Source organism: Bufo gargarizans, chromosome 1, assembly GCF_014858855.1.
Source record: "Bufo gargarizans isolate SCDJY-AF-19 chromosome 1, ASM1485885v1, whole genome shotgun sequence".
NCBI classification, from domain to species: Eukaryota; Metazoa; Chordata; class Amphibia; order Anura; family Bufonidae; genus Bufo; species Bufo gargarizans.
Window position 1 is genome coordinate 181,960,547 of NC_058080.1, and position 27,481 is coordinate 181,988,027.

The window sequence follows — 27,481 nt, forward strand, 5'->3', positions numbered from 1 at the left end:
CTATTTCCTGACTGCAGAGAGCCTCTGTAATGGTGTAGAACACTGCCCCTTGCAGAAACATGCATAGGGAGTCCGCTGTGCTAGTGAAACAGTACTGTGAGTCAGTATGACACGCAGATAGCAGGCGCCACTCTTAGGCCTCTTTCACACGGGCGTCCGTTTTTTTGCCCAGATAAGAGGCGGGTGCGTTGCGGGAAAATGCGCGATTTTTCGACGCGAGTGCAAAACATTGTCATGTGTTTTGCACTCGCGTGAGAAAAATCACGCATGTTTGGTACCCAAACCCGAACTTCTTCACAGAAGTTCGGGCTTGGGATTGATGTTCTGAAGATTGTATTATTTTCCCTTATAACATGGTTATAAGGGAAAATAATAGCATTCTGAATACAGAATGCATAGTACAATAGGGCTGAAGGGGTTAAAAAAATAAAAAAAAGTTAACTCACCTTCTTGATCGCGTAGTTCCCGGTCTCTTTACTTCTTGAATGAGCTGTGGGCTAAATGACCTGTGGTGATGTCAGATCACATGCTCCAATCACATGGTCCATCACCGTGGTGATGGAGCATGTGATCTGATGTCATCAAAGGTCCTTTACCTGTATTTAATGCTCACCACAGGTCCTGCTCAACAAAGGAGACACAAGGAGATGCCGGGCTTCGCGATCAAGTGGACTAAGGTGAGTTAAATTATTATTATTATTTTTTAACCCCTCCAGCGCTGTTTTACTATGCATTCTGTATTCAGAATGCTATTATTTTCCCTTATAACCATGTTATAAGGGAAAATAATAATGATCGGGTCGCCATCCAGATCGTTTCCTAGCAACCGTGCGTGAAAACTCGCCCGTGTAAAAAGGGGCCTTAGAATCAGTTCACACGTCACTGACCAAAACTGCATTTGCTCAGTAATCCATCAGTATTGCTAAGGGTACTTTCACACTAGCGTTTTTCTTTTCCGGCGCTGAGTTCCGTCCTAGGGGCTCAAATCTGGAAAATAACTGATCAGTTTTATCCTAATGCATTCTGAATGGAGAGTAATCCGTTCAGGATGCATCAGGATGTCTTCAGTTCAGTCTTTTTGACTGATCAGGCTTTTCAGAAAACCGTAGCATGTTATATTTTTACCTCTGGCCAAAAATCCTGAACACTTTGACTGAACGCCGGATCAGGCCTTTTTCCCATTGACTTGCATTAACGCCGGATACGGCGCCGTGTGTTCAGTCAAACCGGATCCGGCTTTTGCATGTTAAACCCGAAAAGTGTGAAAAAAAGTTAAAGTCCATAAATGGCGGATCCGTTTTTTCCAATGCATTTTTTCATTGTTATCAAAATCCTGATCAGGATTCAAATGTAATCAGTTTTCACACGTTTTCCCGGATCCGGCGGGCAGTTCCTGTGTCGGAATTGAACGCCGGATTTAAACAACGCTAGTGTGAAAGTAGCCTAAGGCAAAAAAAAAAAACAGGAATGGATCCAAAACAGAGATGACACGTTAAAGGAATATTTGCATGTCTTCTGTGTTTTGTACATACTCCTGCTTTTGGCTTCTAAATTATGATCCAGTCCTGATGCAAAATAGGGACCGTGTGATACAGGCCTCACGGCTGATCCAAAGACAAGATCCATTATGTTTCTCATGGCCCAGTGACAGAGTGGTGAGTGTAGCAACAGCAAAAGGAGTCAACACAGTGGCCCAGTCACAGAGCGGTGAGATGCGGGGCAAAAGCAGTGGCAGTAACAGCACAAGATGGTGGGTGGCAGTAGGAGCACATGGCAGCAGGTATGTGGCATCAGGCGGGTGTCAACATCTGAATAGTGGCTGAAGAACGGGTCTCTTTTGACAAAGTACTTTTATATATGAAATAAACACACCCCTAAACTGTTTGCATCAGGGTGCTAATTCACCCCAGAAACAAGGATAAATGGAAGTACTTTTATATATAAAAATAAACACCACAATACTGTTTCCCTAACCTATGAATAATCTTTCCCTTAACAGCTCAATGTTTTTTTTTTTTATTAAAGTCTTTTCTAAACACTGTCCCTAGTGCCTGCAACGTCTCTCCCTGAACTAAGTTCACTGTAAAATAGCTGAGACTGGACTTGAGGAGGCTTTTAATAGGGCTGTGACATCACAGGGGCTGGCTATCTGTGATTGGCCGTCTTCATGGCATTGTGGGTGCTCCCTCGCTCCCGGGCTTCTTACATTCACTTTGTAACATGTGCAGCAGCCAAGGAAGGAAATTCGACTTCTTGATTTAACAATGGCTCCCGGGTCAAAGAAATAGTATACAAATATTTAATAAAACAATTGGAAAATTGAGGAAATGATACCATTATTCAATATACAAGTATAACATAATAATACAATACTATTTAGGCTTTTAAGGTTGTATGGCAAATATAATTGATGCCTAAATACTTATTAGCAGTTTATGTCTGCAAATGGTAATGGGGTAATCAATGATTCTGTCTTATTAATGAATGGAAGTGAAATATACAGTATGTATATTTCACTTCCATTCATTAATAAGACATATACAGTATGTATCATTTAATTGTGATTTAGATAGCACAATCATGCGTCTCACCACTCAGATGTTGCTCAAGTTGCACTTATGATGTCTAGACTTCATGCATGTATCTCATTGTGAGGATGCTAGATTGGTAAATGAATGCAGATTATTCAGTTGCTGTCTTAGAACCCTTTCACACAAGCGAGTTTTCCGCTTGGTGGCAGTTGGACCCGGGGTCCTCTGGCCACCACTTTCCCAGCTCCGTTCTCGGTATAGATGCGGGTCCCAGAGGTGGGACCCACACCTATCAGACAATGGGGGCATAGCCTAGCATTATGCCCCCATTGTCTCAGATGAGAATACCCCTTTATCGAAAAAAAAAAAGAACTTACAATCGTCACAGAAATAACTTGAAACTGACAAAAGTAATAATAAACAAAAATTCCCTGAAGATCAACTAATAAAAACCAGACATTGCTGTTGAATTGTGGTTCAACAGAATAAGTTCAAAAACAGACTAATGAAACTGGCCTGGACTAAAATAAATGATGTTATAATGCAAGTTTTCGGACCTCAGTGTCTCGAAAGCTTGCCTTATAATGTCAATTATTTTAGTTAGCCATTAAAAGGTATCAAATTACAATAATTTATATTGTTTCTCTTTTTGAAAGCATCAAGAGTGAACACACACTATGTTATGGTATAAAACTATTTTTTTAATGTCTTGTTGGGGGACCAAGCATCCAAAAATGATGCCTTGACAGGATCATTCAGAATGCTTGCCCATATGACATGTACAAGTGTTAATAGTGGGAAGAAAAAGTGGCTCGTTGTGAAATAGCCTATAAAAATTCTCCCTTTTAATTGGGAGCAGCAGCAGTGCAGTGTAGATATGAAGAGGGTAGGGCAATAAGAGGCACTTGGCTGCAAAAGTAGCGGCTGCAGAAGCAGCATAGCATGAAACATACAAATCAGTAAGTTGACATTCTATAGTTAGTAGTCATAATAGTAGCAGCAGTAGTAGAAGTAGTAGTAGTGGCAGATGCATAGCGTTAATAGCAGTGGCAGTACGGGGGATTAGCAGTGAAGAGCAGCAGCTATGGCGGTGGCGGCAGCAGTCATATGGTACATGTTGGCAGCAGCATGATGGAGGCAGCAGTAGCAGCTTTAAAGAACATGATGATCGGCACGTGGCAGCAGTGTCATGGTGGTGAGGGAGCATGATAGAGGCAGCAGCAGCCATACAGAACATGATCATAGGCAGGCCGTAGTAGTGGAATGATGGAGTCAGAGGCATAATTGAGGAAAGATGGCAAGCAGGCAGACAGCAACAGTGTCCAAATCAGGTACGGTCAGCAAGGCCAGAGCTATTCATCAGCCTCAGCCAGGGAAGTATGAAAATCCTCCTCAATCCAGGCTTGGTTCATTTTGACAAAAGTGGTATTTAGGACACTGGTGGAGGACAACTTGGTCCGTTTGGGTGTCATCACCCCTGGCGGTGCTAAAAATCCTCTCTGTAGCTGGTTCACCCAAAAGACCCAACGCCTAAACACAAGATGGACAACATTGTGTACGCAGTTCAGTGCAATGAGGAATGCTCAGAACTGTATATCGGCGAAACAAAACAAAAACTACATCAGCGCATGGCTCAACGTAGAAGATCCAAAACCTTTGGTCAAGATTCAGCCGTGTACTTACATCTAAAAGAAACAGGTCACACCTTTGAAGACAGTCAAGTACGTGTTTTGGATAAGGAGGCCGATTGGTACAAACGACGTGTGAAGGAGGCCATCTACGTAAAAATGGAGAAGCCAAGCTTGAATAGAGGCGGGGGGTTAGACATCTATTGTCTGCCACATACAATGCTGTCTTGACACCTTTTTCTGGGAGGTAATTATCATTTACTGACTCCAATTAGGATAATGGAATCAACACCTTTGACCCCATGCTGGGTATAATGACCTCTGACCCCATGCTGGGTATAATTACCAGATGTTAATTCAGTTGCATATTTTTTCCCAGAGAATTCTTGTACAGTCACTCAGAATTGAGAAAGCTCGTTGGAAGAACGAGTGAAACGTTTTCAAGAAATCTACAGTAAGTCTAGTTGCCTTGATTTACAGATATACCATGTCCTGGATAAATGAGAACCTTCACAGACGCCTAAAAGTATGGCTATCCAGTAATCATCAGACTGCTTGATGTCAATGATACGCCAGTCACTGCATAAGGAATTGAGCATACAGATCACTATTCTGGTCACTGAGCCTGAGGAGCCAGTTTTTTTTATGGATAAAGATTATTGGATGTCCTGGCAGGTACCATCGTCATCCTCTTGGTCCTCCCCCTCCCCGTCCTCTTGCAGTGGCAGCTCTTCATCTTCATCCATGGCATTTTCTCCTTGTGGGTCCCCAACAGCTATAGGGCTGACAGAAAGATGTGTTAGCTGTTCTTCCACCATTGTCCCCTGCTGTATGATAGTCAGTATCTGTTAGAAGATAAATATCAGGGGGATGGCATCATTCATGTTGCAGTTGTCCCTGCTGAAAAACGTTATGACCTCTTTGAAGGGCTTCAGCACCTGACAGGCGTCTTGGAAGAGCTAACACTGCCTGACCTCGAAGAAGCATATGCACCATGCTGCTGAGGCAGGCTGGTGCATGAAAAAATTGGTCACGGCTTTTCGCTGCTCGTACAGATGCTCAAGTGGTATACTAGCAGGCTGTTCTGTCAGGCAGGCAAGTCCAGGAGAATGTTTTTCGTTACATAAGATTGGTTGAAATGCTTGGACAGTCTCCTGGACATTGCCAGCACCTTCGCAAGCCAGTGTACATATTTAAAAAGTGTCCCACAACTAGGTTGATGATGTGCACCATACAGGGAGCTTGTTTTATTTCCCTCAGGTTCAGGGTGGCCATGATGTTGTGCCCATTGTTGTTCAACACCTTGCCCAGTTGGAGTCTTCAGGGTGACAGCCAGTGCAATATTTGATGTACTTTAGCAACTGCTCGCCTGTGTAACTACTCTCACCCAGGCTAAACAGCTCCCGGGGCGGATTGGGAACTTAAAGTGTCCCTGGAATGTATACTAAAAGTGGTCCCGTTTTTTAGTCGGGTCCAAATTGATGGAAGCAGGGCCAGCACAAGTAAACGGGGACAGCAATACCATATTGTGCCATATTATAGAAAAACCCCAACAGAGCCAAATGTCACAGTCCATCACAAAATACATCCCCAAAAACTTTCACTACCGGCCGTGAGGAGGGCTCAGGCGGCCCACCGGGAAATTTCCCTATAAGCTCTATGGCCAATCTGCATCTGTCAGCTATAACACGGTGTGACAACGCCTGACTTGATACATGTGATAGAAAGGAGGGGGAGTGGGAGCAATGTGATAGAAAGGAGGGGGAGTGGGAGCAATGCTGTGCCTTGCTTTTGTTGTAGAGAGGCGAGCATCCATAGAGGAGGAGGAAAAGGAGGTGGATAAGTATCTGGTGTGGGAACTAGGCCAACACAATTGTGTGTGGGGGGGGGGGGGGGGGTCAGAAGAACCTGGTCTCATTACCAGGGTGCTGCCCTGCCGCTGCTGCAAAAAACATTGACCCAGTGGGCTGTGAAATACATATACAGTACAGACCAAAAGTTTGGACACACCTTCTCATTCTAAGAGTTTTCTTTATTTTTATGACTATGAAAATTGTAGATTCACACTAAAGGCATCAAAACTATGAATTAACACATGTGGAATTATATACATAACAAAAAGTGTGAAATAACTGAAAATATGTCAGATTCTAGGTTCTTCAAAGTAGCCACCTTTTGCTTTGATTACTGCTTTGCACACTCTTGGCATTCTCTTGATGAGCTTCAAGAGGTAGTCACCTGAAATGGTCTTCAAACAGTCTTGGAGGAGTTCCTTTTCTGCGGGTTTTCACGGTGGTTGGAACCAAAGATCTCAAATTTGGACTCATCAGACCAAAGCACAGATTTCCACTGGTCTAATGTCCATTCCTTGTGTTCTTTAGCCCAAACAAATCTCTTCTGCTTGTTGCCTGTCCTTAGCAGTGGTTTCCTAGCAAATATTCTACCATGAAGGCCTGATTTACACAGTCTCCTCTTAACAGTTGTTCTAGAGATGTGTCTGCTGCTAGAACTCTGTGTGGCATTGACCTGGTCTCTAATCTGAGCTGCTGTTAACCTGTGATTTCTGAGGCTGGTGACTCGGATGAACTTATCCTCCGCAGCAGAGGTGACTCTTGGTCTTCCTTTCCTGGGGCGGTCCGCATGTGAGCCAGTTTCTTTGTAGCGCTTGATGGTTTTTGTGACTGCACTTGGGGACACTTTCAAAGTTTTCCCAATTTTTCGGACTGACTGACCTTCATTTCTTAAAGTAATGATGGCCACTCGTTTTTCTTTACTTAGCTGCTTTTTTCTTGCCATAATACAAATTCTAACTGTCTATTCAGTAGGACTATCAGCTGTGTATCCACCTGACTTCTCCACAACGCAACTGATGGTCCCAACCCCATTTATAAGGCAAGAAATCCCACTTATTAAACCTGACAGGGCACACCTGTGAAGTGAAAACCATTTCAGGTGACTACCTCTTGAAGCTCATCAAGAGAATGCCAAGAGTGTGCAAAGCAGTAATCAAAGCAAAAGGCTACTTTGAAGAACCTAGAATATGACATATTTTCTGTTGTTTCACACTTTTTTGTTATGTATATAATTCCACATATGTTAATTCATAGTTTTGATGCCTTCTGTGTGAATCTACAATTTTCATAGTCATGAAAATAAAGAAAACTCTTTGAATGAGAAGGCGTGTCCAAACTTTTGGTCTGTACTGTACTTTCCTTGCCCAAAAGAGCTGTTCCAGGTATCCTCCTTGAGTGAACCTTGCCGCATAGCGAGAATCGCACAATTTTTGCCTAGTATGTTGCATTACCAGTCACAGATATTATCCTCCGCTACCCTGCATGTTGTAAGTTATGCTGGTTTTCAAAACTTTAACCAAAAACAAATAATTAACTATGTGGAGATGCCCTGAAACAGAGTTTAGACTAGCATTTCAGGTGTTTTTACTGAGATTTCAAATACTACATCTATCCCCTTGATGGTAAAACACATGTACAGTTTTGAGCGTATGCCCCCTCCCAAAAATAAATGTATTTCTGTTGAAATGGGTAAAAAAAAAATTTAAGACATGTCTTTTCAGGTAGCTACTTTTGAGATTCTGCAACAGCTACTGTTGTGCTAGGAGACACACCCAGCCATAGCTCCTCACATCTCACTCTCTGGCTGACAGCTTTCCCTGCCTGTTCCTATTCTACACACAATTCATCCTCTTTCTAATTCCCTTCAATGTTCCTGGCAGTAGAAAACAGGCTTAGTTGTGACTTTTGACGTGTCCCTTTTTCCCTAAGATCATTTTTCTGGCATACACTGTAAGACCCATCCACCCCAGTTCATAGCCCAACACAAAATGACGTTCTGCAAGGGCACCTCTCTGCTTGCTGCAGTACTGATTGGCTCACAGGCTGACATACAGGCTGTATGAGCCAATCAGGGCAAGCCCTGCCCCCCATTTCCTCCCAGGGTTGTGTGAGCATCCTTCTTCCTCCATTGTGCTTTTTCCCACTGACATGTGCAGTAAAATGGCACTGTGTGCTGTTTTACTGGATTTGTCAGAAACCAACCTGAAGGTTCTGATTCCTCTGCTGGATGAAATTTTGCAACATTCATGACCAACTTGGTTCATTACGACCTAATTCACCTATCTTTAATGTTCAACTAAGGTCTGTTCTGTATTTAGCATCACAGGTGTCTTCAAATCTGTAATAAGTTAGTCTGCCTACTTAAAGAGTGAAAAGTAGTCACTGTGCTGTTTGGTATCATGGTAGGTATTACACTGAACATGGACCAAAGAAAGCTAAGACGAGCGTTGTTTCAGGAGGTTAGAAAAAAAATTATAGACAAACATATTAATGGTAAGGGCTATAAAACCATCTCCAAACAGCTCGATGTTTTAGTTACTACTGGTGTTTATTGAGCACCAAAGTGCTCAGGTGCTCGAGTACAACACCTCGGAATGGGAGTCAATGGGGGAACTTTAGCATTAAACCATGCACACCCTGCTCTGAAGAGGGGAGGGTGTCTGGTTCACATGAAAAGGTCAGAAATGGATGGAAACACTACTGAAATGGTTCGGGAACAGCATGGGGAGGATGTCTGGATGCATCTTGGACTACCAGGTGGCTTCTGGGAACGATGTTGTCTGAGTAGTACGCCAATATTACAGACTGACAATAATACGCACAAAACTGAAGATAAAGATAAAATCAATATTAGAGGAAAAATTGTTAGGAAACGTTCTTTCCTGTATATTTACTTGCATATAAAGCGCAAATGCTGCCAAAAATTACAAGGAAGAGGCACTCTGATGCAACCTGTATACCACATAAAGAGAGCCTCATTCACATTGTGGTACAATTGTTCAGGTAGTGGGACTCCTACACTCATAAAGCCTATGTACGAAGTGAAAGGGTTGCCAAAAATTCCAAGGAATCGGCACTCCAATGCACCCTTTATTACACATAAAGGAGGGCATCATACACACCCTTGAAAATGATTCCTGGCCTGCTGGGGAGCCTCAAAAACATTAGGGGTGAGGGCCTGCTGCTGATCTGACAATCTAAAACATTAGGGGTGAGGGCCAGCTGCTGAGTTGACCATCGAAAAAATTATGGTTGAGGGTCTGCTGGTGAGCTGACTTTAAAAAAAATTAGGGGCGAGGGCCTGCTGCTGATCTGACCATGGAAAAAATTATAGGCAAGGGCCTGCTGCTGAGCTGACCATCAAAAAAATTATGGATGAGGCCTGCTGCTGAGCTGACTCTCGAAAACATTAGGGGCAAGTGCCTGCTGCTGATCTGACCATCGGAAAAATTATGGTTGAGGGCCTGCTGCTGAGCTGGCCATTGAAAAAATTATGGATGAGGGCCTGCTGCTGAGCTGACCATCGAAAAATTATGGTTGAGGGCCTGCTGCTGAGCTGACCATCGAAAAAATTATGGTTCAGGGCCTGCTGCTGAGCTGACCATCAAAAAAATTATGGTTGAGAGTTTGGTGGTCAGCTGACTCTCTAAAACATTAGGGGCGAGTGCCTGCTGCTGATCTGACCATGGAAAAAATTATGGTTGAGGGCCTGCTGCTGAGCTGACCATTGAAAAAATTATGGTTGAGGGTCTGCTGCTGAGCTGACCTTCTAAAACATTAGGAGCGAGGGCAGCCTAATAAGCATGTTGATATGATGGAGAAGGACGAGAAAAGGACTGTTTTAAGAAAAAGCCCCTACCAGACAAACAAGACAAACGACAATTAACAGTCTGGGACCCACATTAATGAGTCACCATTGTACGAATCCGCAGATAATATTCAAAACTGCGGAGCCGAACAACAAAGCAGCACCATATGCAGTCTTTTGGTGGGGTGCCGCAGACTAATAGAGATGCCAGAGGCAAAGCCACCACGTGGAGGAGACTGGGACAAGAAGATTCTCCAAAGGGAGTGTTGGTGGATATTCAAGTTGAATACCACCAACCCCAATGGATTGAATGACCAGCTACATTTTGGGTGCTTCTTGTGACCATCCCCAGTCTCCAACACATATATATATATATATATATATATATATGTATGCGTACGCTATGGTCTGTTAGCAAGGGTTTCCCTTACTGCATCATCAGGATAACATATGTCTGACGGTCCATCGAGTGCACTGACCACGCATCAAGCACTCAATAGTGCCACTTATATCATTATGTCTCCTAAACATTTACGTTATCTAGAGCACGTTATCTAGAGCATTCGTTTTAAACAAGATCAATTACATCTTGGTTGATTATATCTTTTTGATGCCGACATCTCTCTAAGGTGCTGGCCATTTTGTCCCAATTGTCTTTATACTGTCTTTACCCTGTCTGGGCCCCAGTGGGTCCGCCTGTCACTTAATGTTCCCCCTTCCTTAGGTCCCATGTTGAAAGTGATATCCTTTATCACTATCAATATTTGTAGGTGTAGTAGTAGGAGTTGCTCGTATTATATGATCACTCCTCCCACCTCTTTTCATCATGCAGCCGACGCCGTGCCTGGGCTGGTAGGACCTCCCTGACGGTGACGCCTACCATGACGTCACAGCAGCTGCGGCCTCTGAGCTGCATGTCGCATATGCGCGTGTGCGCATATGCGCATATGCGCATATGCGCGATTGCGCATATGCGCATGTGCGCATGCGCTTGTTAGGAGGCGGATTGCGACGTCAGCTGACATATGCCTTAGTCACGTGACGGCGGCCGCACTCCTCGCGCAGGCGCACCACATACCCCCCTTCCATTTAAACTTACTTGCGCATTTATTAGCGCAGACAGACGCCGATATCACATGCTGGAGTTAAACCACACTCCCGCTTCTCATGGCACCAGCCACGCGGCTCCCATGATCTCAACAGTAAGTACACCTCCTTATCTTTATGCCACAAGTATATCAGCTCCTGGTGGGTGCAGTATCTGAATGGTTTTGTTTTGTTATTACACCACAGGTATCCGGACTGATTCAGGACCACACTGGTCTAGTCAGGTCTGCGCAATCCTTTTTGGCTTACCCTTTCCCATTATCCATCACAATAGGATAAGGGTATAGACCTAATCCTCCACCTATGACCCCTGTCCCCTGATGAGTCGGGGGGTCTTCATTCTATCTTTATGAAGTGGAGGTACTTTTTATAGCTTTGATTTATTCTCCATTAGATGAAACGCGTAGGGACGCAGAATAAATCCATCTGAACTTAGATCATTTTTCACCCTATTAGCTATCATTACCCCTGGGGCCAATCCATGCTGTCCCTATAGGGTCAATTAGGGTTAACTTATTAGGGTTAGGTTCCGGACGAGGCCACCCCTTGCGGGGCAAGGACCCCGTGTTAGGAGGCACCTAGGGATTTTTAGGCCAAGTAGGGCAAAAACAGGGATAGTTTCTCCCTGCAGCCCCTGGCACCTGGTGAAATCATAAAGAGGACACGTTTTTCGGATCCGAGAAGCCCCTCATCTTCCAGGGTTTTGGACTACAAAGTTCCAACTGGCACCACCGGTAAGATCTACCCTTTTATTTGCCTCTGGCATCTCTATTAGTCTGCGGCACCCCACCAAAAGACTGCATATGGTGCTGCTTTGTTGTTCGGCTCCGCAGTTTTGAATATTATCTGCAGATTCGTACAATGGTGACTCATTAATGTGGGTCCCAGACTGTTAATTGTCGTTTGTCTTGTTTGTCTGGTAGGGGCTTTTTCTTAAAACAGTCCTAATTAAACTTTAAGTTTTAAAACGTTACTGCCCCTCACTCGTTCGATACATTCCCTGTTACAGAGCAGTATACCCTGGGAGAGTGCTTTCACACCATCTCCCTCTAGGGACCACCCTTTTGTCTTGAAGGACGAGAAAAGGAAGATTGAACCATATACCCTTTTTTGTGTTGGAAGGGGTGCATGGGATTACAGTGTATTCAATACACCATAAAAGCCACATTTAAAGTGCCTTTATGTTCAACCACTTTCCTCTGGTGGAATAGAGAAGTCAGGGGCAATCCAGGCCTTGTTCAGCAGCACTAAATACCCGCTCTGACAAAACTCTCGCAGCAGGGCAGGCCAGCATCTCCAAGGCGTAGAGCGCCAGTTCATGCCACGTGTTCAGCTTGGACACCCAATAGCTGTAAGGCACAGAGGGATCATTGAGGACGCTGACACGGTCTGCTACGGACTCCTTCACCATCTTCTGAAACTTTTCTCTTCTTGTGACACTAGGCCGCTCATAAGGGTGAGGTTGCTGGCATGGTGTTATGAAACTGTCCCAGGCCTTGGAGAGTGTTGCCTTGACGCTATTGAAACTGCTGTTTGTTCCCTTCGTCTCCCCTCATCGGTTGCCCAAGAAACTATGTACTCTGCATTGTCAGCTGAAAATTTTGGAAGCAATTTTTTCACAAGGACCTTCTGGTATTGCACCATTTTGCTAGTCCTCTCCACCACAGGAATGAGAGATGATAAGTTCTCTTTGTAGCGGGGGTCGAGAAGGGAAAACAACCGGTAATCGGTGTTGGCCAAAATGCGTATAATGCGATGGTCAAGGTAAAGGCAGCATAACATAAAGTCAGCCATGTGTGCCAGAGTCCCAACAGACAAGACTTCGCTGTCCTCATCAGGAGGATGACTCTCAATCTCCTCATCCTCTTCCTCCTCTACGGCCTATCCACGCTGAACAGATCAAATAAACCTGCTGTGGGTACTACCATCTGTAGCGGAGGCAACCGCCTCCTGCTCCTCTTCTTCCTCATCATCCAATTCGCGCTGAGAAGACGAATGGAGGGTGGTCTGGCTATCACCCTGTGTACTGTCTTCCCCCATTTCAACCTCTTCCACATGGAAAGTGTCCTCCTTCATTGTGAGAATCGAGCTTTTTAGTACACCAAGAAGTGGGATCATCACGCTGATAATAGCGGCATAGCCGCTCACCATCTGTGTTTATTCTTCAAAATTGCGTAAAACCTCACAGAGATCAGATATCCATGCCCACTCATCGCTTGTGAAGCGCGGAAGCTGACTGGAAAGACGACGACCATTGTCACCACCAGACATCTGAGAAGCTCTGACAGATGCCTTTCAGAACCTCCTCCTTGAGGTTCCTTTGTTTTGCTTTCATTTTCTCATCTCGTTAGCCTCTCTCAGCTGTCATGTAGTTGCACTGATTGCATCCCTTTAAATCCCTCCCCATAGTGCATCAGTTTGCAGTTTATATTACTCCCTGGAGTCTGTGCATGCTGATCCTACTTCTGAGTCTTCTACAAGATAAGTTTTGTTCATTCATTTGTGTTTTTCTGTTTGCTGGATCCCAGTTGACCCTGACTCCCTCCGTATCTAGTGTAGGGAGCCGGTGGTCGTGTCCCCTCACTATTATAGGGTGTTCAGGTGTTATACAGTCGAGGTACGAGGATATGCGATCATCTACCATTGGGATTTTCGCATAGGCTGAGCAGTAAGGAACAGAGCCAGGTCTGATGCAGGGCTCTCCCTTTTTGTTCCTTAGTTTTGGATCCAGTCAGTCATATATTCATTGTGTGTTTTCTTGTTTCCTGTACACCTTCCGTGACATTATAAACCGCCAAAACCGTCTCAAGCATGGATCTGGTTTCACTTTTGACTGAACGCATGCAGGGTCTTTCATTGGAGGTAGCAGATCTCCGTAAGACTCTTTCTCAGTTTCAAGTGACCGGTTCAGCTTGCGTTCATGGAGCTTGTTCTGAGCCTAAGATCTCGCTCCCGGATACGTTCTCCGGGGGTAGTGAGAATTTTGTGCGTTTTAAAGAGGCTTGCAAACTCCATTTTCGCCTACTTCCCCATTCCTCTGGTGATGAGGAATGGAGGGTGGGGATCATCATATCCCTGCTCAGGGATAACGCTCAGTCCTGGGCCTTTTCGCTGCCGGTGGGGGCACGGCCCCTCCGTTCAGTGGATGAATTCTTTTTAGCCCTGGGTCAGATATATGATGATCCGGATCGTGTTGCTCTGGCTGAGTCTAGACTACGTCTTTTATGTCAGGGTAAACAATCCGCAGAGATATACTGTTCAGAATTTCGGAGATGGGCAGCTGATACTGGTTGGAATGATGCTGCACTCCGAAGTCAATGTTGCCATGGTCTTTCAGAGGAATTGAAAGATGCATTTGCCTTTCATGAGAGGCCTACCTCCTTGGACTCTGCCATGTTTCGGGCCGTTCGTATTGACAGGCATCTTACAGAGAGAGGAGAGATCACTCCTTCCTGTCATACTCAATCCCGGGACAGTGAGGCGGTCTCATTCTGTGCACAGGGGTCTCAGCGCTGTTAACCCCTTCTGAGCAGGAGCCCATGCAGCTGGGTTTGATTGCCTCTAACAATAGAAGATTCAGCCCTCATGGGAAGGTTTGTTTCTGTTGAGGAGGTATAAATCATTTGGCAAATGTTTGTCCCTCTAGGAGATTCAGGCAGTTTTTTGGGAGTAATAAAGAAACAAAAAGAAAAAAATCCTTTAAAATTATTCCATCTGTTACCATTGGCAGGGTTGAGGCGGAAATTGAAGGTTTTCCGTTTGCTTGTAGTTCCCGTTTTGTCCTGCCTAGAGAGGCGCTAGAGAGCAAGAACATTTTTTGTGAGATTTTTGTAGATAGTGGAGCAGCTGTCAATCTCATTGATAATCAATTTGCTATAACTCATGGTTTCCAGGTATGCACTTTGGGAAAGGATATTCCTGTTTTTGCTATTGATTCCGCTCCACTTTCTCAGAAATCATTAAAGGGCATAGTTCACAATATCCGTTTGAGTGTGAGTGATGCTCATGTTGAGGATGTGTCATGTTTCGTCCTTAGCGGGTTGCCTACTCCTCTAGTGTTGGGGCTACCCTGGCTCACTAAACATAACCCCACCATTGATTGGCAAGCGAGGCAAATAAATGGTTGGAGTGACTTTTGCAGAGAGAATTGCCTCATGACATCTGTTTCTGAGGTTTCTACTAAGACTGTACCATATTTTCTCTCTGAATTTTCGGATTTCTTCTCTGAGAGTTGTGTTCAGGACTTGCCCCCGCACAGGGAGTACGATTGCCCTATTAATCTCACCCCAGGCACCAAGCTGCCTAAATCTCGTTTATACAATCTTTCCCAACCTGAAAGGGTCGCTATGCGTGCTTATATCTCTGAGAGTCTGAGAAAGGGACACATACGACCCTCGAAGTCACCTGTTGCCGCTGGTTTTTTCTTTGTTAAGAAAAAAGATGGTTCTTTAAGACCATGTCTGGATTTCAGGAAGCTGAACAGTATCACAATTCGTGACCCTTATCCGCTTCCTCTGATCCCGGACCTGTTTAACCAGATTGTTGGGGCAAAAGTTTTTTCCAAGTTAGATCTAAGAGGGGCATACAACCTGGTCAGGGTCAGAGAAGGAGACGAATGGAAGACGGCCTTCAATACCCCTGAGGGCCATTTTGAGAATTTGGTTATGCCTTTTGGTTTGATGAATGCTCCAGACGTTTTTCAGCATTTTGTGAACAGAATTTTTTATCATTTAATGGGGAAATTTGTATTAGTGTATCTGGATGACATTTTGATTTTTTCTCCTGATTTCAAAACTCATAGGGAACACTTACATCAGGTCTTGCTCATCCTGCGGGAGAATAAATTGTACGCTAAACTGGAGAAATGTGTGTTTGCGGTTCCAGAAATGCAATTTTTGGGGTTTCTTCTCTCCGCTTATGGTTTTCGCATGGACCCCGAGAAGGTCCGCTCTGTGCTTGAGTGGGAGCTTCCTGAGAATCAGAAGGCGCTGATGCGTTTTTTGGGCTTTGCCAATTATTACAGGAAGTTTATTAAGTGTTCTTGCATAGCAAGACCACTTAATGTTATCTCACATATATATTATTATTATAGCCAAATTTGCCACCCTAACTCCTCCCACAGTTTTTACACTACATAGACAAAAATTTACCAAAATGTGCAGATTGTTCCCGATCGGATTGCTATTACTTTGTGGAACGATCCCACCCCCGGGGCCCCCGTGGCGGGCTCCGGAAGCCCCCTTTTTTCCCATAGACTTTGACAGGGTACATTTTCAAATCGCTCCCACTCGCCAGGCTTTGGCTCTAAAGTCACCAAACTTGGGTCACTTAGTCATGGAGTCAACCTGAAAATTTTGGGCACATTTCGGGGACCCCAAAAAGTGGGCGGGGCCACACAGAACCAATCAAAATCTCCCCATTGACTGTAATGAGACCTTCAAATTGCTACTTCTCCCACATTTTTAGGAGTACAAATTCCAAACTTTGCAGACTTGGTCGGCACCCACCCGAGTACCTTGCTTGTGCTTTGTTACCCGATCCCACGCTCCAGGCCCCTGGGACAGGGCCCCCAAAATCCACGTTTTTCCCATTGACTTTGACAGGGACAATTTTCTAATCGCTCCCAGTCGCACAGATTTGAAACTAAAGTCACCAAACTTGAGTCACTTAGTCATGGGGTCAACGCGCAATTTGTTAGAACATTTCGGAGACCCTAAAATGTGTCCGGGGCCAGACAGAACCAATCAAATTCTCCCCATTGACTACAATGAGACGTTCAAATTGCTACTCCTCCCACAGATTTAGGAGTATAAATACCGAACTTTGCACTCTTGGTCGGCACATACCCGAGGATCTTGCTTATGCTTTGTTAACCGATCCCACCTTCCGGGCCCCTGGGGCGGGCCCCCGAAAACCTCTTTTTTTCTCCCATAGAGTTTTATTGGAAAAATGCAAACGTTTGTCACTCATACAGCTTCGGAGTGAAACTCACCAAACTTGGGTCACTTAGTCCTGGGGTCAACCTGAAAATTTCTGTCACATTTTGGGGACATTAAAAAGTGGGCGGAGCTACAAACAACCAATCAGATTTTCCCTATTGACTTCAATGAGAAAATTTTAAATTGCTGACATTTCAACATTGTTAATGGCAGGGTTGTTAAACTTAATATATTCGGTTAATAGGTGACTAGAATTCAAATGTTTTAAAGTGGGCGGAGTCTACATCGGCCAATCAAATTTCAGCTATATGTTTTAATGGGAAAATTTAAAACTGCCGCTGCTCTTAGACTGTTAATGGCAGGATCCCCAAACTTGGTACAGTTGGACAATTTAGGATTAGGATTAAAATTCAGAAAAGTGGGCGGGGCCAAAAACAACCAATCAGATTTCTTTGATTGATTTCAATGGGAAAATTGAAAAATGCAGAAAATTGAAAAATGCTGCCATTATTGATGTCAGGGGCTTCAAATCTCAGAAATCAGGTCATAGATTACTTCGGCTTCAAAAATTTAAAAAGTGGGCGGAGTCAACAACGACAAATCAGATTTTTCCTATTGACTTCAATGAGAAACCTTTAAATTGCTATCATTCTCACAATATTTAAGCCAGAATACCAAAACTTGGCACCGTAGGTCATTGGGTGACTGGGATCAAAATTTTTTTTAAAGTGGGCGGGTCTACAACGGCCAATCAAATTTCAGCCATTTGTTTAAATGGGAAAAATTCAAACTGCCGCTGCTCTTAGACTGTTAATGGCAGGGTTCTGAAACTTGGCACAGTTGGTCACTGGAGGACTGTGCCAATGTATATCTCATTTTGGGGACACTAAAAAGTGGGTGGAGCCACAAACAACCAATCAGATTTTCTCTATTGACTTCAATAAGAAACCTTTAAACAGCTGTCATTCTCACAATATTTAAGCCACAGCACCCAAACTCGGCAGGGTGGGTCAGTGTGAGACAAAGGTCAAAATTTATAAAAAGTGGGCGGAGTCTACAATGGCCAATCAAATTTCAGCCATGTGTTTAAATGGGAAAAATTCAAACTGACGCTGCTCTTAGATTTTGATTGGCACAGTCTTCAAATTTGGCGCAGTTGGTCACTGGAGGAATGGGATTAAAATTCAAAAAAGTGGGTGGAGCCACCAACAGCCAATCAGATTTCAAGCCAACATCTTGTGGTTTCTTCAGAAACGCCCACTCCAGTTGTAAGCTACTGGTGGAGGCAAGAACACTTCACACAATTTCCCCAGAAATTGTACCTTTTCTAGTTCTTATTCTTATTATTATAGCCAAATTTGCCACCCTAACTCCTCCCACAGTTTTTACACTACATAGACAAAAATTTACCAAAACGTGCAGATTGTTCCCGATCGGATTGCTATTACTTTGTGGAGCGATCCCACCCCCGGGGCCCCCGTGGCGGGCCCCGGAAGCACCCTTTTTTTCCATAGACTTTGACAGGGTACATTTTCAAATCTCTCCCACTCGCCAGGCTTTGACGCTAAAGTCACCAAACTTGGGTCACTTAGTCATGGAGTCAACCTGAAAATTTTGGGCAAATTCGGGGACCCCAAAAAGTGGGCGGGGCCACACAGAACCAATCAAAATCTTCCCATTGACTGTAATGAGACCTTCAAATTGCTACTTCTCCCACATTTTTAGGAGTACAAATTCCAAACTTTACAGACTTGGTCGGCACCCACCCGAGTACCTTGCTTGTGCTTTGTTACCCGATCCCACCCTCCGGGCCCCTGGGACAGGGCCCCCAAAATCCACGTTTTTCCCATTGACTTTGACAGGGACAATTTTCAAATCGCTCCCAGTCGCACAGATTTTAAACTAAAGTCACCAAACTTGGGTCACTTAGTCATGGGGTCAACGCGCAATTTGTTAGAACATTTCGGAGACCCGAAAATGTGGGCGGGGCCACACAGAACCAATCAAATTCTCTCCATTGACTACAATGAGACGTTCAAATTGCTGCTCCTCCCACAGATTTAGGAGTATCAATATCGAACTTTGCACTCTTGGTCGGCACATACCCGAGGATCTTGCTTGTGCTTTGTTAACCGATCCCACCCTCCGGGCCCCTGGGGCGGGCCCCCGAAAACCTATTTTTTTCTCCCATAGAGTTTTATTGGAAAAATGCAAACGTTTGTCACTCATACAGCTTCGGAGTGAAACTCGCCAAACTTGGGTCACTTAGTCCTGGGGTCAACCTGAAAATTTCTGTCACATTTTGGGGACATTAAAAAGTGGGCGGAGCTACAAACAACCAATCAGATTTTCCCCATTGACTTCAATGAGAAAATTTTAAATTGCTGCCATTTCAACATTGTTAATGGCAGGGTTGTTAAACCTAATATATTCGGTTAATAGGTGACTAGAATTCAAATGTTTTAAAGTGGGCGGAGTCTACAACGGCCAATCAAATTTCAGCTATATGTTTTAATGGGAAAATTTAAAACTGCCGCTGCTCTTAGACTGTTAATGGCTGGATCCCCAAACTTGGTACAGTTGGACAATTTAGGATTAGGATTAAAATTCAGAAAAGTGGGCGGGGCCAAAAAACAACCAATCAGATTTCTTTGATTGATTTCAATGGGAAAATTAAAAAATGCAGAAAATTGAAAAATGCTGCCATTTTTGATGTCAGGGGCTTCAAATCTCAGAAATCAGGTCATAGATTACTTTGGCTTCAAAAATTGAAAAAGTGGGCGGAGCCAACAACAACAAATCAGATTTTCCCTATTGACTTCATTGATAAACCTTTAAATTGCTGTCATTCTCACAATATTTAAGTCAGAATACCCAAACTTGGCACCGTAGGTCATTGGGTGACTGGGGTCAAAAATTTATAAAAAAGTGGGCGGAGTCTACAACGGCCAATCAAATTTTAGTCATTTATTTTAATGGGCACATTTAAAACTGCCGCTGCTCTTAGACTGTTAATGGCAGGGTCCCCAAACTTGGTATAGTTGGACAAATTAGGATTAGGATTAAAATTCAGAAAAGTGGGCGAAGACAAAAACAACCAATCAGATTTCTTTGATTGATTTCAATGGGAAAATTGAAAAATGCAGAAAATTGAAAAATGCTGCCATTATTGATGTCAGGGGCTTCAAATCTCAGAAATCAGGTCATAGATTACTTCGGCTTCAAAAATTGAAAAAGTGGGCAGAGTCAACAACGACAAATCAGATTTTCCCTATTGACTTCAATGAGAAACCTTTAAATTGCTATCATTCTCACAATATTTAAGCCAGAATACCCAAACTTGGCACCGTAGGTCATTGGGTGACTGGGGTTAAAAAAAATTTAAAAGTGGGCGGAGTCTACAACGGCCAATCAAATTTCAGCCATTTGTTTAAATGGGAAAAATTCAAACTGCCGCTGCTCTTAGACTGTTAATGGCAGGGTTCTGAAACTTGGCACAGTTGGTCACTGGAGGACTGTGCCAATGTATATCTCATTTTGGGGACGCTAAAAAGTGGGCGGAGCCACAAACAACCAATCAGATTTTCCCTATTGACTTCAATAAGAAACCTTTAAACAGCTGTCATTCTCACAGTATTTAAGCCACAGCACCCAAACTCGGCAGGGTGGGTCAGTGTGAGACAAAGGTCAAAATTTATAAAAGTGGGTGGAGTCTACACTCTACCAAGTTACTCCGCCCACTCCAGTTGTAAGCTACTGGTTGAGGCAAGAACACTTCACACAATTTCCCCAGAAATTGTACCTTTTCTAGTTTTGAATTATTCCTACTGATATGACTAGAAAGGGGGTAGATTTTTCCTCCTGGTCGGTAGAGGCGCGTAAGGCCTTTTCTATTATCAAGGAGAGTTTTGCTTCCACTCCCATCTTGGTACAACCTGATATTTCTCTACCCTTCATAGTTGAGGTTGATGCTTCTGAGGTGGGTGTGGGTGCGGTCTTGTCTCAGGGTTCCTCTCCTGCCAAATGGCGACAGTGTGCCTTTTTCTCGAAAAAACTCTACTCCGCAGAGAGAAATCACGATGTGGGAGATAGGGAGTTGTTGGCCATCAAGTTGGCTTTTGAGGAATGGCGCCATTGGCTAGAGGGAGCCAGACACCCTATTACCGTGTTTACTGACCATAAAAATCTGGCCTACTTGGAGTCAGCCAAGCGTCTGAACCCGAGACAGGCCAGATGGTCTTTGTTCTTTTCAAGGTTTAATTTTGTTGTCACGTTCTGCCCTGGGGTTAAGAATGTGAAGGCGGATGCCCTGTCACGTTGTTTTCCGGGAGGTGGGAATTTTGAAGACCCGGGTCCCATTTTGGCTGAAGGTGTGGTGGTCTCTGCTCTTTATCCTGAATTTGAGGCAGAGGTTCAGGTAGCCCAGTCAGAGGCTCCTGATCTTTGTCCTCCTGGGAGGTTGTTTGTGCCTCTCTTTAAGACACAAGATTTTTAAGGAACACCACAATACTGTCCTTGCTGGGCACCCGGGGGCAAGAGCCACAGTGGATCTCATCGCTCGGAGATTCTGGTGGCCGGCGCTTCGTAAGTCGGTTGAGGGTTTTGTGGCAGCCTGCGAGACCTGCGCTCGTGCCAAAGTCCCTCATTCATGGCCATCAGGTCCTCTCCTTCCCTTACCCATTCCTTCCCATCCTTGGACACATCTGTCCATGGACTTCATAACGGACCTGCCTCGTTCCTTGGGGAAGACTGTGATTCTGGTGGTGGTGGACCGTTTTAGCAAAATGGTGCATTTCATCCCTTTTCCTGGCTTGCCCAATGCCAAGACGCTGGCGCAGGCATTTATTGATCACATTGTCAAATTGCATGGTATTCCTTCAGACATAGTCTCTGATAGGGGCACGCAGTTTGTTTTCCAGATTCTGGAAGGCTTTCTGTTCTCGCTTGGGGGTTCGGTTGTCATTCTCTTCTGCTTTCCACCCGCAGTCGAATGGCCAGACAGAGAGCGTCAATCAGAATCTGGAGACATATCTGCGCTGTTTTGTGGCGGAGAATCAGGAGGATTGGTTTTCTTTTTAGTCCCTTGCTGAGTTTGCTTTAAATAACCGTCGTCAGGAGTCCTCTGATAAGTCACCATTTTTTGGTGCATATGGGTTTCATCCGCAGTTTGGTACATTCTCTGGAGAGGGGTCTTCTGGTTTTCCTGATGAGGACAGATTCTCCTCGTCTTTGTCATCTATTTGGCAAAAGATTCAGGATAATCTAAAGAGCATGAGTGAGAGATATAAGCGTGTGGCGGATAAGAGACGTGTGCCTGGTCCGGACCTGAATGTTGGTGATCTGGTGTGGTTGTCTACTAAGAATATCAAAATGAAGGTTCCCTCCTGGAAGTTGGGTCCTAAGTTTATTGGGCCTTACAAAATCTTGTCTGTCATCAATCCTGTTGCCTACCGTCTTGATCTTCCTCAGACTTGGAAGATCCATAATGTTTTTCATAAGTCCTTCTTAAAACCTTATATCCAACCCATTGTACCCTCGTCTTTGCCTCCTCCGATTGTGGTTGATGGTAATCTTGAATTTCAGGTCTCTAGGATTGTGAATTCTCGTGTTGTCCGCGGTTCTCTTCAGTACCTCGTTCATTGGGAGGGTTATGGCCCTGAGGAGAGGATGTGGGTCCCAGTGACGGACCACTCGTCTCATCAGGGCTTTCCATAGGTCCCATCCTGAGAAGGTGGGCTCTGAGTGTCCGGAGTCCACTCGTAGAAGGAGGGGTACTGTCACCACCAGACATCTGAAAAGCTCTGACAGATGCCTTTCAGAACCTCCTCCTTGAGGTTCCTTTGTTTTGCTTTCATTTTCTCATCTCGTTAGCCTCTCTCAGCGGTCATGTAGTTGCACTGATTGCATCCCTTTAAATCCCTCTCCATAGTGCATCAGTTTGCAGTTTATATTACTTCCTGGAGTCTGTGCATGCTGATCCTACTTCTGAGTCTTCTACAAGATAAGTTTTGTTCATTCATTTGTGTTTTTCTGTTTGCTGGATCCCAGTTGACCCTGACTCCCTCCGTATCTAGTGTAGGGAGCCGGTGGTCGTGTCCCCTCACTATTATAGGGTGTTCAGGTGTTATACAGTCGAGGTACGAGGATATGCGATCATCTACCATTGGGATTTTCGCATAGGTTGAGCAGTAAGGAAGAGAGCCAGGTCTGATGCAGGGCTCTCCCTTTTTGTTCCTTAGTTTTGGATCCAGTCAGTCATATATTCATTGTGTGTTTTCTTGTTTCCTGTACACCTTCCGTGACAACCATGTTGCAGCTGGTATTCCACTACTGCCCTCTGCTGCTCACAAAGCCTGGCCAACACGTGGAACGTGGAGTTCAAGCGCGTGCTCACGTCGCACAACAGTCGGTGAGCTGGCAATTGCAAGCGCTGCTGCAGTGTTGCCAGACTGGCGGCAGCTGTAGATGACTTTTGGAAATGGGCACACAAGCGGCGAACCTTCAGCAGTAGCTAAGGCAAAATGGGGTAGGTTTTGAGAAACCGCTAAACCACTAAGTTGAACATGTGGGATAGGCATGGGATGTGTGTGAGCTTGCCGAGCTCCAAAGCCGCCAACAAGTTATGGCCATTATCAGACACAACCATGCCTGGTTCTAGGTTGAGTGGCGAGAGCCACAGCTCAGTCTAGATCCTTATACCCTGCCACAGCTCTGCGGTGGTATGCTGTTTGTCACCTAAACATATTAGTTTCAGCACGGCCTGTTGCTGCTTCCTCACTGCAGTGCTACACTGATTTCAGCTACTGACTGATGGCTAATGATAATTCAGAGGTGGAAGTGGAGGAGGAGGTGGAGGAGGAGAAAAGGGGCTGCAGCCACTAATGTAGGAGGTGGCGTAAATCCTGATGGAAGTAGAAACCACAATCCTTGGCGGCGGTAGCACCTGTGCCATCCCAGGATATGACTCGCTCCCGGCCTCCACAATGTTCACTCCACAACGGGAAAATTACGGAAAGCCTCAGTGTCCACAAGCCTTAATGGCAACATTTCCAGGGCCAGCAATTTGGAAAGGTGCGCATTTATGCTATGGCCTGTGGGTGGGTGGCTGGGTATTTGTGCTTTCATTCCAAGGCCTGGGATATGGACATCTGTACTCTGCGCTGGGACACAGAAGTGGATGTGCTAGCTGATGGCGATTGCAAAGGTCTAGGTGCAGGGCGGGAGGCATCCGGGGCTATGTCTTGGACAGGGAATTGACCAGCACGTAACACAGGGAAGAGGAGGCAGTGGTGTGACCCGCAGACACTGATTGTGAACCCAGGTATTCGGCCCACCTATTAGGGTGCTTTGATGCCATGTGGTGGATCATGCTGGTGGTGGTGAGGTTGCTAGTGTTCACGGTCCTGCTCATTTTGGTACGGCACAGGTTGCAAATGACAATTCTTTTATCGTCCGCACTTTCCTCAAGAAAGCGCCACACTGCAGAACACCTATACCTTGGCAAGGGAGATTGCCGCAAGGGGGTGCTCCAAGGAACAGTTGCGGGCCTTTTGCCACCCCACTGCCTCTTCCAGCCTGTTGCGGTGCAGCGGATCTCTCCCCCTCTATACTGCTTTTCTCACTCGGCTTGCCACCTTCCCAGGTTGAGTCAGTGATTTAACCGTCCAGCACCTCTTCCTCTTTCTCACTCTGGTCATCCTCATCAACAACTGTGTCTCATCCTCATCATCAACTTCTTAAAACACTAATTGCCGTTGACATATTGGCAACTGTGTCTCAGGTAAGGAATTTGTTAGACAGGTTCTTACTATTGTCTGATTGCAAATGAGCATAGGTGATTAAGGTGTTAAATTTGTTGTTGGGGAGGAGCTTTTGTGGGAGTGTGTGTATATATAGCCACATAGTATTAGCTTGCCTAATTATAGCTTGCTGCATTCTCAAAGTGCTGCTTTTATAAGTGCATCTAAGATATTCAGGAGATACTCAGGAGGTACTCTGGAGGTGGATACAATTTAAAAAAGTAAGATATGTTATTTTAAAATCTTTCCCCTCTTGAAAATAGCGGTTGTAGACAAAAAGAAAGAGAAGGCACTCATAGGGTGAATATGTAAAGGATTATTTTCCTTTTTCAGACGAGAGGTAATGTGCTCACCTGTTAGAGTTGCACCAATTGGATGCAACTACAATGAGAGCTGAGTAATCGTTAGGGTTGGTTGGTGCCGCCGGCTCTGTCCAAAACACCCTTCGGTCGGTGCCAAACCGCCGAAAGGGTGAGTGTGGGAACTGTAGGTTTGGTGGACCAAGGAAGTCCAAGAGAAAACGGACAGAGTAACGGGCGCAAATCCACAACCAAAGATATAGAACAAATTGGTTTATTCAGGACAACGCGTTTTGGGGTGCATGACCCCTTTATCAAGTCTACAGAAATTTTTTTATCGATCACATACATGGAGTTTTGTAAATAATAGATGAGTGTGGATAATAAAACGTAGCGAGAGTGAATCTGCATATACATGTATAAAAATGTATAAAAGAGTATATGCGTGGATCCACATTTAAAAAATGAATTCAATTCGATGGAGAAAGTAATGATATAAAAAAAAAATAGAGGCATGGCAAAAAATGTGATAAAAAGTGCGGTAGTCACAAGAGGATTATTTGAATGGGCCGACATTGAATTGCTGAACACGTGAGGTGGGCGGAACTAGGGTCATGACGCTGGTCGGGGGGGCGGAGAAGGGGATGGCGAGAGGAGCTGGAGGTGGGCGGGTGCAGTATCGGTGACGCGGGCCGGTGGGTGGCTCGGGGCGGGGCATGATGCTGCCGGAGATGGAGCGCTCATCGCATGGAGTGAGCGGAGTAGCGAGAGGGCGGGGGGGGGAGGCAAAAGGCAATGGCGGTGGGCGGGTGCTGAGTCAGTAACGCTGTTTTGGGGGGCGGGGGCGGAGCGCTGCCGGAGACTCGGCTCAGATGATGCATCGTGGGGACGGTGGAGCAGCAAAGAGTCTGGTGGGGGAGTATAGAAGGGAAGAGTGAGTGACGGGGAGGGGGGGGGGACTGCTAAGGAATGGAGGTGTGCCGTGGATTATACTAGTATGGTGTGTTTTAGGTTTTATTATCCACACTCATCTATTATTTACAAAACTCCATGTATGTGATTGATACATTTTTTTCTGTAGACTTGATAAAGGGGTCATGCACCCCGAAACGCGTTGTTCTGAATAAACCAATTTGTTCTATATCTTTGGTTGTGGATTTGCGCCCGTTACTCTGTCCGTTTTCTCTTGGACTTCCTTGGTCCACCAAACCTACAGTTCCCTCTTGAAAATGGCAGACCTGGTTCTGTGAAGGAATTGTTGTGCTTTTATTTCAGGTTCCACTATTCTGAGATTTGGATGCTGTCAAATCTGTAGACAGCTCTCCATAATGCAGCAGGAAAATGCATTTTTAAAATCTGAGATTTGTAAATTAACGGTTAAACAAACTCAGGCTGGGAATGTTGCAATGCCACTGCCACAAGGGCCCCCTAGAAATTGAAGATGGGTTACTGCAGGTTCTGGTAGACTGAGAGTTGTTTATAGAAGACATGTCCCACAGTCTGTGGCTCTCCAAAATTCATTTTCAGGTTCTGGTAGACTGAGAGTTGTTTATAGAAGACATGTCCCACAGTCTGTGGCTCTCCATAATTCATTTTCAGCACTTTCAGAGTGCAAGAGCAACATGGAGGATGGCTCAGGCACAGTGGGTAAGGAGCAATTAAGTCCCATGCCTAAAGTATGCAAGACTGCAGCCAAAGACAAAAAGAATAAGGTGAGGACTGATAGTAAGCAGCTGTTGGTGGGCGATTCTATCATAAGAGGTGTGAAGTTTGAGGAAAATGGTGTTGTGAGATGTCTTCCTGGTGCTACCACTAGCAGGGATAGATGACGTATCCTTAATGTTGTTAGGCAAGGAAAGCAGGAAAGGGAGGTGGATGTTATTGTCCATCTTGGGACAAATAATCTGTCTTGCAATGAGGTTTCAAAGGTGAAGGAAGCTTTTCACACACTTGGAAATGATATACGGGAGGATGCATCAACTGTTTAATTCTCTGCAGTTTTGCCTGTGTATGACCTTCAGCATGACAGGAAGATGCGCATTAAGGAATTAAATGTATGGCTTGGTGAATGGTGTCTGAACCAAGGGTTTGAGGCTTTGTGTGGGCTTTGTGCCTCATGTTAGCTCTCGTTGGAATGGAAAAGAACTGTACAAGAAAGATGGTTTGCATCCTGCTCTCAAGGGAACGAATGTCCTCAGTGTACAGTTCAAAGTATTTGCTAAGGAGCATTTAAACTAGGGAAGGGGGGCAAAATTGTGCCCCCGGAACAATGCCAGAAGATGCCAGTAGCACATAGGTTAAGAAATGACAAGCTCAGAGTCTTGTCTACAAATGCTTGCAGTTTAGGGAATAAGATCAATGAACTTGAATCTATAATGGCATCTGCGAATATAGATTTAGTGGCTGTTACTGAGACATGGTTCAATGGGAGTAATGACTGGGATATAACAATACCAGGGTTCTGTCTATATAGGAAAGACAGAGAAGGCAAGAAAGGGGGAGGGGTTGCTCTGTATG